The sequence below is a fragment of the Peromyscus maniculatus genome, chromosome 12 (assembly GCF_049852395.1).
Source record: "Peromyscus maniculatus bairdii isolate BWxNUB_F1_BW_parent chromosome 12, HU_Pman_BW_mat_3.1, whole genome shotgun sequence".
In the NCBI taxonomy this organism is placed as follows: domain Eukaryota; kingdom Metazoa; phylum Chordata; class Mammalia; order Rodentia; family Cricetidae; genus Peromyscus; species Peromyscus maniculatus.
The window spans coordinates 54,222,528-54,237,658 of NC_134863.1; the positions used below are offsets into that span (position 1 = coordinate 54,222,528).

At 36.9% G+C, this 15,131-nt stretch overlaps 1 protein-coding gene across 3 annotated transcripts in view; it reads right to left on the reverse strand.

Annotated features, from left to right (window-relative positions):
• The window catches only part of Csnk2a2ip (casein kinase 2 subunit alpha' interacting protein), a 171,525-nt gene that overhangs the window by 20,429 nt on the left and 135,965 nt on the right, over positions 1-15,131 (reverse strand). Inside the window, exon 5 of one of the 3 annotated variants that reach the window (XR_013043791.1) lies at positions 3,296-3,409. The exons of the other annotated variants lie outside the window; for them this stretch is intronic. The gene's annotated coding sequence lies outside the window, so the exon portion shown is untranslated. The remainder of the gene's footprint in view (positions 1-3,295; positions 3,410-15,131) is intronic. 3 annotated transcript variants of the gene reach the window in all.

A 15,131-nucleotide genomic window follows, 5' to 3' on the forward strand; every position in this document is an offset into this window, starting at 1 on the left:
AGTAGCATCTACAAGATTTTAATTTACATGTTCTTCATTTGATTTTTTTAAACAGAATCATATATCCAAAAAGTATAAACTCTAAACAGAGTATACTTTAACTGCTTATACTTTTACTTTTTACAAAAGCAGAGAATGATGATGTAGTTGAAATACAGGTGATGAGTCAGTGGGGATGGGGGATGGAGCCTTAGATTTTGCATGACATTAAGGATTTAGTCTGAGTATTATATTTTAAGGAATAAGGTTCAGTTGAGAACATAGAAAACTGTATTGTAGCAAGCAAGCAAGAGAGAGAAAGAAAGGGAAAGATCTATCAGCCAGATGATGAATGTGCATGCATGAGATGAGTGGTATGCAAAATCATTTTTAATCCAATAATACATTATTTAAAGCATATTTCCATGAACAGTTTGATTATGATGTATATCTACTGAATAAAGAAATGTCTGCCTTATTATTTTGAGTAATTTATGTAACAAATACTCAGACCACCTTTCTATAATTATGCCATTCATAAGCAAGGCTCTGTTCCACATTCCACATTTTATGGTTACAAATGCCCTTCCTCCACACAGTAGAGTCATTAGGAAGAAGACAACCTATATCCTCACATGAAGTGACTGCATACTTTAATGTCACACTCTCTATTAATTCTAGATATTTCTAAATTTTCTTTTGGGTGATTATAAATTATACTATACAGAAGTTTCCCTCATGCCATTTGCTGAATTTGTCCATGAACCAATGGAGTCATTGTTTATTATTTGATATGTGCCTAGACTGGTGCTATGGTTTGCAGCTGTTTTATTATGTTCTATGTTGCTCTTGCCGAAATTTTAGTAGGTTCATGACTGAATGTATGTGCATATATATGTATACATTCTATATATACTATACAATTATAATGTGTTATTGATATTTTTAGGCAGAGGTACAAAGACTGAAGTGATTAATATAACATGAGCTAAGTTTTGAGTCAATGATGATGCCAACATTCGGGTAAGCAAAATTCAGTGAATTGTCATTGTAAATACAGATTATGTTGTTCCCCAAATTAAAAATAATCAAAGAATTACAGAAAATTATATAAAAAACAGTCCTGAGTTTCTCCTATGGAAACTTTAATGTTTTTAGCTAATGTATGCTGTGGGATGTTCTGTATGGCAAATGTGTTGCTCTGATTGGTGAATAAATAAAACACTGATTGGCCAGAGGCTAGGCAGAAAGTATAGGCGGGACTAACAGAGAGGAGAAAAGAAAGAACAGAAAGACAGAAGGAGTCACTGCCAGCCACCACCAGGACAAGCAGCATGTAAAGATGCCGGTAAGCCACAAGCCACGTGGCAAGGTATAGATTTATTGAAATGGATTAATTTAAGCTATAAGAACAGTTAGCAAGAAGCCTGCCATGGCCATACAGTTTGTAAGCAATATAAGTCTCTGTGTTTACTTGGTTGGGTATGAGCGGCTGTGGGACTGGTGGGTGACAAAGATTTGTCCTGACTGTGGGCAAGGCAGGAAAACTCTAGCTACAAATGTACTTTAAATTGACTAATACTTTTACTCAGATTATTTAAAAACTGCATAACTCAGTCACATATTTGCTTCATTGTGTCTTCAGAAAATAACAAGCATTTCTATTAATTATAAGAAATAAAATAATTTATTTGAAGATAATGTTATTATGTGAATAATGTGGCTGACAACCATACTGATCTTCACCCTAATGAAAATTAAGCCCATAGGGATTAAGCTGAAAATGTGTCTTATGGGACATTTTTCCGGATATTATTGCTATTTAGTTAAGCAAATCCAGTAATACAGAGCTGTGTTCTTTACTAATAATATCTCACGAGATTTTAGGAAAAAGCAGCTAAAGAAAAATATGGCCATGTGTTTCTACAAGTGTCAGAATGGAAATAAAATTTTAACTATGAAAATGGATTCTGTAAGAGGAGACAAAGCCCTGTGGGAGCCCGAAACACTGAAGGAACAGGTGGAAGAAGGAAGTGCAGATGCCATGTGTGTTTATTCAGAGGTGATATTAGTGCAGACACACCAATCTGCAGCTGTCAGTCAAAGACATAACCTCCACGCTCACCCTTTGCAAATCATCAGGATGATATCTTCTCAATAATGGGAATTCATGCCATGGAGACATATTGGGAGTGACACCTGTCTTAAGAAGCTGATCCACCATTTACAATAAGTAGCCCTTACTGTCATTATAAACAATGAATTGTTTTAGCTTTTACTTTTTCTATTTTTATACTTTGTTTTGGCATCAATATAAGTCACTGACCAAATTCCTTCACTTGCTTTCTTTCTCTTTCTGTCCATTCTTTGTGATGTTTCTCTTCTGCAGCATCCCAGAGCAGGGTAACGTGATAGACAAGGGGGCGTGGGCTTATGGAAATGGCTCAGTGGGTAAAGGACTCGACCTTGGGAGTAATTGGTGCTTTCTCTAAGAGCTGCCACCCTCTATATTAAGTGGTATGAACACAATCTTTCTCCCTGTGTCCTTGGAATTCTCATTCCTCTACTCAAATAATGCTCTATAACACAAACACAGTAACAATGGATAAAGTTTTTTCTCTCTAAATTCCATAAGAGATCTGAAGGAGAAAATTCATTGACACATGGATATTTACTTTCCAGAAAATCTTACACTTCTATGTTCTTAGCATCCAGCTACAGCTACCCAGACTCTGCTTTTCTGTCTCCCCTTCCAATACACTGACTTCTGGATTCCCTGTTCCTCCTCCTTGGAATTACATTTTTTTTCTAGTTCTGTCTTAATCTCCATACCATTGCTTAGCACATCAAATCCAGTTGGAGAGCCACTGTTTCTCAGGTGTACCAGCCATCTGTCTGATTGTATTTGGCTGTTCAGGTCTCTCTTGTCATGACAAGGGTGGAGTCACCATCACTGGAATAGACATGTTCTACACATGGTACTGTCTTTTGTGTTCATAATGCCTTTGTCAACACCATCATTCAAGGACTCCACATACACAGTACACAGTAATGACATTCTATATCACATGTAGGACAATCCAGGAATTCATTTGATATGAAATGAAGTCTAACTATAGGCTTCTACTTATGGTGGCATGTACTCTTTGTGCATACTCTATCGCTTAGTAATAGTTTTCTTAAGTGTGGAACAACTGAAGCTCCTAAATAAAGGCTGGGTTATAGTAACAGTTGAGAGGAAACCTTGAAAGAATAGGATTGCAAATAGATCCCTTTATATGTATCAGTTGTGAGAACAGACCATGTAAACACTTACCCTTCACTAGCTAGCAACGCATTAGACTTTACAAGCAGACAGTGGAAGAACATTAAGATGGAAGTTCTGTTTTGGATTGGTCCTCCTTGTTGTCCTAAAGTGTGGCTTCCAGCTCTGTAAGGGCAGGACACCAAGTGCTGATTACCCTCCAAGTATGACTCTTGTTATTATTACTATTATTATTGATAGCACCAGACAATGGACCAGCTCCAAACAGCTGTGGCCAGAGTCAACCCACAAGTTTCTCTAGCCTACAGCAGATCATACTTACCCCATCAGATTTAAGCATGATCTCTTTGGTAAACTTCCTCAGCCTTAGGAATGCCTTTAAATTTTTCTTCCCCCATTTAGTAAGTAATTTTTTAATGCCAGGTAATGATACTGCATTTCAAATTCTCCCCTACTAGACCATGAATGGTAGAATATATTAAAATTCTAAGTACAGTCTTTATTCAACAAATCACATGGCCAGTAACACATTTTTAAATGTCCTAAAAATATCTTAAATGATGAGTTAAAATAAAAACATGCATTTTCCAACATACTAGGGGCAAATGGTCAAAGATAATGAGGTTAAAAAATGAATCAAGCAAAAGAAAAGTCTGTTAACTTTGTCATGTTTTTCATTAGAATCTCTCATGCTCTTGTCAAAATATCAGTTGCTTCCTATTATTTACAACAGGTGACATGACCTAAGTTGAAAAAACAGAACAACCCTAGTGACAGGGACAGATACAGTTTCTTCAGAGGATGTTTGCCTGTCCTGAAGTAAAGACACCCAAGAATGCTGGTCTCCTGGGGTACATGTAGACTACTTTTCAGGTTGTAGATTAACTTGAAATTTCTCCCCTTTCTCTGTATTCAAAGCTGGACTCCACTGGAAAAGTTTTATTTGCTTTGCTTGGAAAACATAGTTTTACTAATATAGTAATAATAGGGACCAGGGAAGAAAACTGAGATTAACACTGGAGAATATAACTTCTCAAATGTGGCTACAATCATTGCCATAACATCATAGGAATAATAACCAAAAATCTTTTTTGTTTTTTTCCTTTTTTATGACTATTAAGAGATTTTTCTATTCATTTTACATACCACCCAGATTCCCCTCTCCTCCCTTCCCAACCCTCCCTCTATTCCCACCTCCTCCAAGGCAAAGTCTCCAATGGGGAGTCAGCAAAGGCTGATACATTCAGTTGAGGCACGTCCAAGACACTCCTCCCTGCACCAAAGCTCCTCAAAGTGTCCCATCATAGGCATTGGGCTCCAAAAAGCCAGCTCATGCACGAGGGATGAGTCTCAATCCCACTGCCCGCCTGGGGGGCCCCTAAACATTTCAAGCTAAACAATTGTCTCACCTATCCAGCGGGCCTAGTCCAGTACCATGGGGGCTCCTCAGCTATTAGTTAATGAAGACATCATTAGAATAGGGAGAAACAGAGTGCTAGAGAAGTTCCCAGGAATCCGCAAGAATGACTCCACATTAGATTACTGGCAATAGTTGAGAGAGAGAGAGAGAGAGAGAGAGAGAGAGAGAGAGAGAGAGAGAGAGAGAGAGAGAGACAGAGAGAGAGACAGAGAGAGAGACAGAGAGAGAGACAGAGAGAGAGACAGAGAGACAGAGAGAGACAGAGACAGAGACAGAGAGAGAAATGAATTGGCCTACTCCGGTCATCAAAACTCTTAGTTTTAAGTGGATTATATTTCATGCTATCCAATCCAAGTGGGTAGAAAAACATTAAGATTATGAAGCACATTCTTGAATGTTAACAGATTAGACCCAATTCCTATCTTTGGTGGGTTTTTTTTTTTATTCCTTGTGCAATCTTTGTGGTTTTCAGAATGATTTTATTATTTATAACTTTAGGCAAGTTTTGTCAATTATCTGAACACTGCAATCTTAAAATTATAAAATTATTATGCAAAGAGATTAAAAATACAGAGTTAAAACAAATACATGTATTTTCTATTATCTGCCATCCACATATTTACCAAATTATCATGAAAGAATGTATTTTTCAAAATAAACATGCCATAAAACTTGTAAATGCATCAGAAATGTTAAACTGTTACCACTTGTGTTTGATCTAATATTGTACCATTTAAGTAGAAAAATTTAAGATAATAAAAAGCTGTGTGGACTCCATGTGAGGCAGTTAATTGCTCTAGATAAAAAAATCTAAAACCTTGGGAATCTACTCAGTCTGAGCATAGTCATGGCTTATATTACATTACCACAAAACAAATTACAGAAAATCAAAACACAGTATAGAATTAGAGGTTGCATTGGAATGGTTCAGATGAAAATATAATTATCTCCCAGTGAGCGCTCACGTTCACAAAAGAAATATATATATCTGTATCACCTGCCGGCTCAGTTTTCATTAATATGAAACAGGAAATTTCAAACACACAATTTATTCTACCTGTTGAAGTAAAATAAATGAAGGTGGGATTATCCTGCCCACTCCCCTTCAGGTTCACAAAAACAGAAAGTAGGAAACTGTGCCATATATACCCTCTGAAACCAGACTGACATTCAAACAAAACTTTGTAAAATATCATATGTCATAGGAAGAAAAACATCATGCAACAAGTACCATTGCTAGTGATTTATGAGTGTTTGAATGTTGTAGCTTTCTTGAAATAGGAAGGATATTATACACATACACAGTTATAATATTTGTGGCAAGTTGTGGAATTCAATCACTCTAAGAATCATTTTCTGTATCTACAAAATAGATTCAATAATATTCTCTACATAGTTTTTGCAAAAATGACATACCATAATTGTAAGAAACTTAGTTCAGTCGCTAGAGGATACACATTTGAAAGCATCATTGTTATTGTCTGGGAAATCATTTGTTCAGAGGTAAATCTGAGTCTTTCTATTCCCACATAATTCATCTTTTTGCTGCATCTGTTGAAGCATCAGTGAATCATGATAAGCATGATTTTTTTCATATTTGTACATGGAAAAAGAAGTTGGCATCACTCACACTACTTCTGTTGTTGGTGCCTGAGATAAAGTGACTTCTTTCTCCATCAACACACACACACACACACACACACACACACACACACACACACACACACACACACACAGATATCTTGGTGTTATCTATACTCTATACATCATCTCCACTTTTGACATATGTAGAAGAGATTTGGAATTAGTATTTTAGTAGGATCCTGTCTTATCTGAAGCAAATATATTAATAAATGAATTTGTCATGTCAATATGAAAAAACAACATTGAACACCAACTACTATTTACAAAACATTTCATGAGTTATCATACAAAGAAAGCACCCTTGTGAGTGTGGGTGGAAACCGGCATCAGAATCTATTACTAGATTACAGTAATGTCAATAGAAATTTTAGGTGGAAATACCCTTTGAATAAGACTCAATATCTTTAATATTACACATATTGCAGGACAGAAGCATCATGTGAAATTGCATATGTGAAAGTACACAAACGGAAAGATCAGCTAAGTTGTATTATAAACATGCAATTGCATGACAATGCCCCTTTGAAAGGAAAAGGAAGATACACTGTATACAGGGATAGGAAAATGTCTAAGTATAGACTTATGACCATCTCATTACATATGCTTTTCTAGTTCCTACATTTGGAACAGTTAATATTCTGTTGGGAGCATGAAGGTCTTTGTGTCTACAGATCTCCAAGGAAGCCAGCAATGTTAATGACACAAATGTGTCTTCTCAAAAGAGCAGGCTGGGAATTGGAGGGGATTAACAACCTGGTCATCTGCATTGTCTGTTGGGCCAGGACACATCAAGCTTCCACAACTAGAAACAGAGGTGGCTAGTAGTCTAAACCTTTACATTATCTGTATAGCCAAGGTCTCCCCCAAGTTTCCACAACCAGGAACAGAGGTTGCTGATAGGCCAAATGACCTCTACATTATTCATATGACCAAGACCAGGCCAGATCTTTCCTTAGTCCCTTAAGCTAATACAGGTAGCCTATCTTCAGAACCCATCTTGGAAGAAATGGTATGTACCTTGCATTAAGTTTTGATGTAATGATGCTTCCTTGTGCACTGGGGATTGTATTATACCAGGAAACATTTTTCTTCCAAATTATACTGTGTTTAAATATGCTAGTAATAAACTTTCCAGCATCAAGCTTCCAAAGATTGATACAGTCTAAATCAGGCAAAACTGAGTTTTCCTTTTTTTTTTTTACTTCCCCTTCATTTTATTTTTCATCTTATCTGTTTTCTTTTTTTGTAATTTTTTATTCAAAAAATTTTCTTTCCTATTACATACCAACCCTTCTCCCACACCCCACTACCTGCCTCCATCCCACCCTCATCCCCTCCTCATAGGGGATAAGGCCTCCCTTGGATAGTCAACACAGGCTGTTGTACCAAGTTGGAAGCCAGACCTAACCCCTCCCCCCTGCATCAAGGCTGAGTAAGGCATCACTCCATAGGGAATAGGCTCTAAAAAGTTAGTTCGTGTACCCAGGATAAGTCCTGGTCCCATTGCCAAGGGGCCAACAAACAAATCAAGCCATGTAACTTTCACCCACATTCAGAGGGCTTTTGTTTGGTCCCATACAAGCTCCTCAGCTGTCAGTCCAGAGTCCATGAACTCCCACTAGCTTGGGTCAGCTATCTCTGTGGTTTTATTCTCCATCATGATTCTGACCCCTCCTTGCTCTTATAATCCTTCCTCCCTCTCTTCAACAAAACTGAGTTTTCATGCTCACCTCTTCATGGATTTTTCCCTGCCTGCCATGACACCTGCAGGGACCCCTTCAATATCTTTCCAAAATAAAATTCTTTGGGAAAAATAATTTCTTTGGCTATTACTGGCAAGTAACTATCAAATAGCAAACTGTCAGAGATACCACTCAGGATGCTATCCCAACGGTCTAGGAGATGGCCCAGTGAGTAAAGCGCCCATTGCACATGCATGAAGACCTGAATTTGATCCCCACAATGTGTAAAGAGCCAAGCACAGTAATGCATACTGTATCTCAGCATTGGAGAGGCAGAGGCAGAACAATCTCTGAGGCCCACTGACCGCCCTGCCTCACCTAATTAGGGTAGACTTGACTTTGGATGACTTTGGATATAGCTAAAAGAAAGAAAGAAAGAAAGAAAGAAAGAAAGAAAGAAAGAAAGAAAGAAAGAAAGAAAGAAAGAAAGAAAGAAAGAAAGAAAGAAAGAAAGAAAAAGGAAAGAAGGAAGGAAGGAAGGAAGGAAGGAAGGAAGGAAGGAAGGAAGGAAGGAAGAAAGAAAGAAAGAAAGAAAGAAAGAAAGAAAGAAAGAATGAAAGAAAGAAAGAAAGAAAGAAAGAAAGAAAGAAAGAAAGAAAGAAGTTTGGCAAGATTGGATATGGACCTTAATACAAAAGGAGAAAGCACAAAAGCATAATAGATTAATTAGGAGATCATAGGAGATAATGCTAAAACCAATTTATGAGAACTGTTTTTAAAAGTTTGTTTTCTGGATATATAATGCTACGTGTCTGTAATTAAGATAGTGTCAGGATGCAGAAGCAAAGGTAGTGATAATTTGATTCCTGGTTTAAAATCACTCCACATTTAGCTAGTATGAAATAAGCTGCAATAGAAAAAGTTCAATGAAAGAACGCTTAAACTTAACTAGTCTATTCATTCGCTGACATGTTTATTTGTTATAAATTTTACTTCTCTCAAACTATAAGGAAAAATATGGCTTCCTTCTGCAGCATGAATTTGTCTCAAGGATGTTTGCTGGTTGGTTTATAATTCTAAAATAATCATTTAAAATGCTTTGATTTTCTCTTTATCACGGGAATTCTGCCTGTGCTTGGGGCCATGGAAGGACTCCCTCTTTTCATGTGGTTCTGTTGCTAGCATTAATATACCAATACCTCCTCTTTTGAGTTTGTTACCCCAACTTATATTCAACATTTTTCTATCTTTATATATAAATTTAGAATGATAATATCAAGAAAAACTACAAAAGAAGTAAAGAGAATCTCTATGAAGCTTCATTTGAAAATACATTGCAGCCAGGTAGTGGTGGCACACGCCTTTAATCCCAGCACTCAGGAGTCAGAGCCAGGTGGATGTCTGTGAGTTCAAGGCCAGCTTGATCTACAGAGTAAGATCCAGGACAGGCACCAAAACAGAGAAACCCTGTCTCAAAATAAATAAATAAATAAACATTGCACAATGTAGAAGACAAGTATAACTTTGATCCTGTCAACCATGAGAGAAGAAAAAGCTTGGTTCACAGTGTTGAGAGGTTCAAAACAAAGAAATAGCAACAGGAAACATAGCAAAAGAGAGATGAGGAGCAGAGGGGGTTCAGGGGTGTACTGGTCACTTCTGAACTGGGACACTTTGTACTTAGCTCATTCCCTAATAGATTTTTATGAATATCCTGCAAGAAAATTCTCACATTATCCTGAAGGCAATAAAATGGGTGGATAAGCTTATTTATTAAGATTTTGTTGAACGTGGAGAGATGCTAATATGAAATCACACAAATAGAAGTATGTAATGGATCAAAACAGCATGGCATGTAACAATTAATGAAAAGGAGGCAATAAATTTGAAGAGGAGCAACAAGGGATATATGGGAAGGTTTTGATGAAAGGATTTTCGTATGAAGGAAAGGTTTAAATGTTTTAAAGACAGTCCTGTGAAAAGGATATGTTGTAGAAGAACAAGAAACTTGCTTATTAAGAAAACAAGAGCCATTTCCCTTCTATAGGAGATGACTGGGAAGAGTAACGGGGCAGTATTTCATTGACAAAAAGGGAAAAAATTAAAAGAATGGAGAAGAGAGAAGCTGGAAGTGTCACAATCCAAGAAACAGGCCTACACTTTCTCTTCATTTAACATTCATGTACTGGAGTGTCTTCACTCACCTGTACTGACTGCCCGACTCTAGGCATTTGGAGTTGTCTACAGAGCAGAGTACGCAGAGGAGAGAAATAGCTAAGCATATTCCACATAGCAGGAAATTATAGGGTGATGGTGAGAATTGACAGAGAAGATGCTTTCTAGCTTTGTATATTTGCAAACTTCAAATTGTTCCTGAGATCGTCATCACAGTGAAAGTGTGGACAAGTAACCTATGTTCTAAGATTACTTAGGACCTCCAAGGATGTCTCCAGGAAGGAAGATGGTCCCAAGGCCAGTACCTTTCCTTCCTTTCTTGTTTAATCTTTTGCTCTGCTTTGCTTCATTTTGTTTGAAACAAAGTTCAGACTAGTCTGGAATCACCATGTAACCTGAGGGCAATCCTCCTGTCTCAGCCTCACCAGTGCTGAGATTAGAGGTGTGAACCACCATGACAGCCAACATTCTCATGGATCCTGATCTCCAGGAGATCTCTGACCAGATGGCCTTCAGGATGAGTAAGAGTGGCATGCAAATGGCAAGCACCTCACCATATGCTTTCTCAGAGAAACAAAACCAATTGTATGCATTTCAATATTTCAGAAACAAATTCATGTGATTTTTCAAACTGGGAAGTCCAACATCTTCAGGATGGGACAACAGGTTATACAAATGGGAATGTTGAAGATTTCTATTGAAATATGAAGGCCAATAGTTGTCACAGGGCCCTGTTACCCTGGGGTAGCTGTCCTTTATTCTATCTTTGCCTTGACTGATTAGGTAAGGTCTATCCACATTGGACAGATATCAAAGCTCACTGACTTAACCTTGATCTCATTCAAATTCACATTCACAAAAGCATCCACAAGTTAAATGTGATCATGTACCAGGGTATCATGGCCCAGATAAATTTGACAGTAAGTTCACACGGCTCATCTCAGCAGTTCTACATAAGCCAACACTTATTCTTTATAGTTTAAGAAAAATCTCACATTCACCATTCATTGCTCTTCTCTTTTATAAGATAATGTGAAGAAACACATTCAGCATTGAAAGTTGTGAAGTATCCAAAAATAGCTAATCTGGGTCTTCTCATAAACACTTGAAATATAGGCATTTAAACATTTGTTTAACTGGTTCTTATTTGCAGAGTTAAGTGCTCAGTGAGCCATAAAAAAGTCAAGGTGACATCAATCTATGGATTTATTATTGCCATTAATACGTAGCTTAGGGAGGGTGCCCAGTGCATTAGTTCTGAGTTATATATAGATTTCTAATTGCATCAATAACTGTAGTATGTTTTTCTATTCCACTTTATAACACAGGCAAAAATGCTGAGGTAGTTTAAAATGAATATTTGTACAAATTAAATAAATTCTACTGTGTCATTTGAAAAGATAATCAGTTTCATCGGTGCTGTTAATTTTTAATTTTTAAAAGATTTTATTTTTAGTTGTGTATATGTGTGTGTGAGTGTGGGTTCTAAATCTGAGTATAGCCTATGGAATTCAGAAGGAGGTGTCTGATCTCCTTGGAGGGAGAATCATAGACAGTTGTGAGCCAACCAATGTGGGTCTTAGTAGTCCTCTGCAAGAGCAATGTATGCTCTGAATCCCTGAACTACCTCTCTAGGCCCTTGTTTATGTTTTTAAGGTATTTGGTTCCTGTGAATGTGTGTTTGCTTCTGTGAGTTTGTGAGGACCCTGGGCATGCATGAGTCAGCAGAGGCGTTGAATCCCCTAGAACCAGAGTTACAGAGTGTTGTGATCCCCTGAAACTGGAGTTCTAGACTGCTGTGAACAGCCATGCCGGTGCTGGGAGCTGAACCTGGGTCCTCATCAAAAACAGTCAGGGTTATCTCTCCAGCCCCAACTTTTACAAAAACTAATCACATTTACAAATATCTCTCTTCTGAGTTAGGTTGTGTGATTATCAGTAGTTGTACTATCTTTAAGCAAGGTCCTTTGAATAGAATAGCTACTCTTCTATGGGCATTACAAACACTAGTCTCTAATTTGCAGAAGCCAGGGCATCCTTATCTTCAGTTCCTTTAGAGTATAGTCTAAAATGTGTAAAAGTTCCTATATTTAGAATGGCAGCATTACTGGAAAATGGTATTGTCATTCTTTTTGTAAGTAGAGATAACTGGGAGTTCTGAAAGGTTATAATGCATAAAGTCTTTTGGCAGTTCAGTGAACTGTACAGGCAGAGAGAAAAAACATGCATTTTTAAACTATTCATCAGAGAAAGGATATTAAATGAGTAAATCTTTACAACCGGCTAGTGCAAAGGGATCTCCAAAGGTGTTTTAGAGGATTATTTAACTTGCCCACCAGGATGTAATGTAGTATAATTATTATTAGTAGTTCCATGGTGTTTTTCTTCCTTTCTTTTTTTTTTTAATGAAGCTGCTGTTACCAGTTGCAACTTTTTTATGGATGTATTCCCATAGGGGAATCACTCAGCTATTTTGTTAATACATAGTCCGTGTGTTTGCCTCACTTCAAAGTTTCATGACTATGAGTAATTTTACAGCATACTAGATTCTTGAGTGTCGCATAAAAATCATCAAGAGCTCAGTAGCATACTCTACTTTCTAAACTTTCTTTTGAAGAAGTGTTGCTGCCCTTGACTCATTACCAAGGTTTGCTCTCTACATCTTTACTTCAAAAGTGGATTTTTACTTCAATTTAAACTGAGTCCTTCTTTGGCCATATGTATGCTTCTGAGATAAAATATGTATAGAAGTATTTTTAGTATGATAAGGATCAAATTCATCAATCAAGGTAATCTTTATATAAAAATGTTTTGGCTGAGTAAGTTTAAGAAATATTGAGATCTGTACTTGTCCAACTTAGTTGGCTTAGTTATCTATAAAAGTAGTAAACACTTGTATTTATGCAGGAAATAAATTCTCCTGCTAGACTGATTGATTTTCACTCTTTTACTCTTCATTTTCAATCACCTAGTTATCCATAACTCAATCAATAATCAACAGCACAGCACTTGAAAGTAGGGGCTGGTGCTGGACAGGTGAAAATGTTCTGAATCTTTCAAAGCCAAAGAAAGGTGATTAGTATCTGTGGAAGAGATACTAATGTACCTCATATAACCAAACAGGACAAAATGGAACTCCAATAAAGGAAAAGTAATTTATAATTTGTTATTCAATCCAATGAATGTATATTTTATACTTATTTCCAAGTGTATAAGTCACAACTAGTGGGACTGTCTACTTGTATCATGAATGACTCAGGGTAATTTTTAATCTATTATTAAACATATGCTACTATTTTTGCATGTTACTGAGAAAAGCAATGGTTTGGTTGACATTATAGATATCTTTAATGCATGTTAATATTTTTAATCAATGAGAAGCTTGGAATTTTATTTTCATATCCATTGGTACACACATTTAATTTGTTTAGAAACTATGTGTATTCTGTAATAATTTTGTTCTGTAAGCTTACCAATAATTGATTAGACACATGTATTAGAAAGAGTATCAAAGAATATTTAAAAAAATAGCAGTGCTCCTAATTTGGGCATAATGGTACATAATCTAAGTGCTTGGGATTCAGAGGTAGAAGTGTTGAACACTAACATCAACACTACAAGTGAGTTCTAAGCCAGCCAGAGCTACATAGTGAGACGCTGTCAAACAAAGACACACATACCCTAAAGCACATGATCCTATTTGTAAAATTTTTTTCACATTTAGTGCCTGAGCACCACCTAATGAAAAATTCTCTTGTGGTTTGTATCCTATGAAGCCAAGAACTAAATAAGACATGGAGAATATAAGGACTAAATAATGACATGAAGGTTAACAGCATAGTTTATTTTGACATGTGCATAGCTTTAATTGAATGTTCAAAGTCATGTGAACTATCAATTTGTGTGATTTCTCTTGTACAAGTATGGGAAAACTGTGTATGCATATGGATGAAAGAAGTAGTGTTGATAGAGAGCATGTTATAACTCATGAGTCACAAACTAACCGGGAAATACACCTTGAAACATGCAGAAAAAAAATTAAAAGAGGCAATGTCCAAAGCATTTTAAAGAATTTCATTTGGACACTTGTACATCCTATTTTGTACTTTTAACTAAAAATGAGATTTGCTTATAATGAAAATAAAAGATAGATATAATTCATTTGATAAACAAAATGATAATTTTCATGAATTTTGGTTTCCCATTCTTAATTACATAGAGAACAAAGTTCAAGTTCTGTCTTCCTCCCTAGAACAACATACAATAAATCAAATGTCACACAGGTTTGCCCACAGGCCAGTTTGGTGGGGAGGCACTTGTGACTCTAGCTAGTGTCAAGGTGAAATTAAACTAACCAACACAAGGATGCCACATGACAGAAATATCAAAATCAGAAGGAAAGGGAGGAACATCTAAAGATGTTTACTTGCATTATCAGATGATTAAAATTAAGTGAATTATAACCAAGAGTTGCTCAGGATGTAGAGAGTGGGCTTCTTTATGCTGTATGATAGTGACTGAACCCAGTCAGACATCACGCTTTGTAAGTATAAAATAAAAATGAACAGGCATGACAACCCAACATTTACCCTCCTAAGATTTATCTCATCATTGTATGAATGTTGCAGAGAATTTAATCTTTGCTAGAAATAAATAGTTTGACTAGTGGAAACACATGAACTATGAACCAATAGCTGAGGAGTCCTCATAGAACTGAATCAGGACCTCTGGATAAGTGAGACAGTCAATTAGCTTGAACTGTTTGTGAGGCCCCCAGGCAGTGGAACTGGGACCTGTCCTTGGTGCATGAGCTGGCTTTTTGGAACCTGGGGCCTATGCTGGGACACTTTGTTCAGCCTGGGTGAAGGGAGGAGGGGACTGAACCTGCCAGGACTGAATCTACCAGACTGAGCTGAATCCCCAGGGAGACCTTGCACTGGAGAAGATGGGAATGGAGGGTAGATTA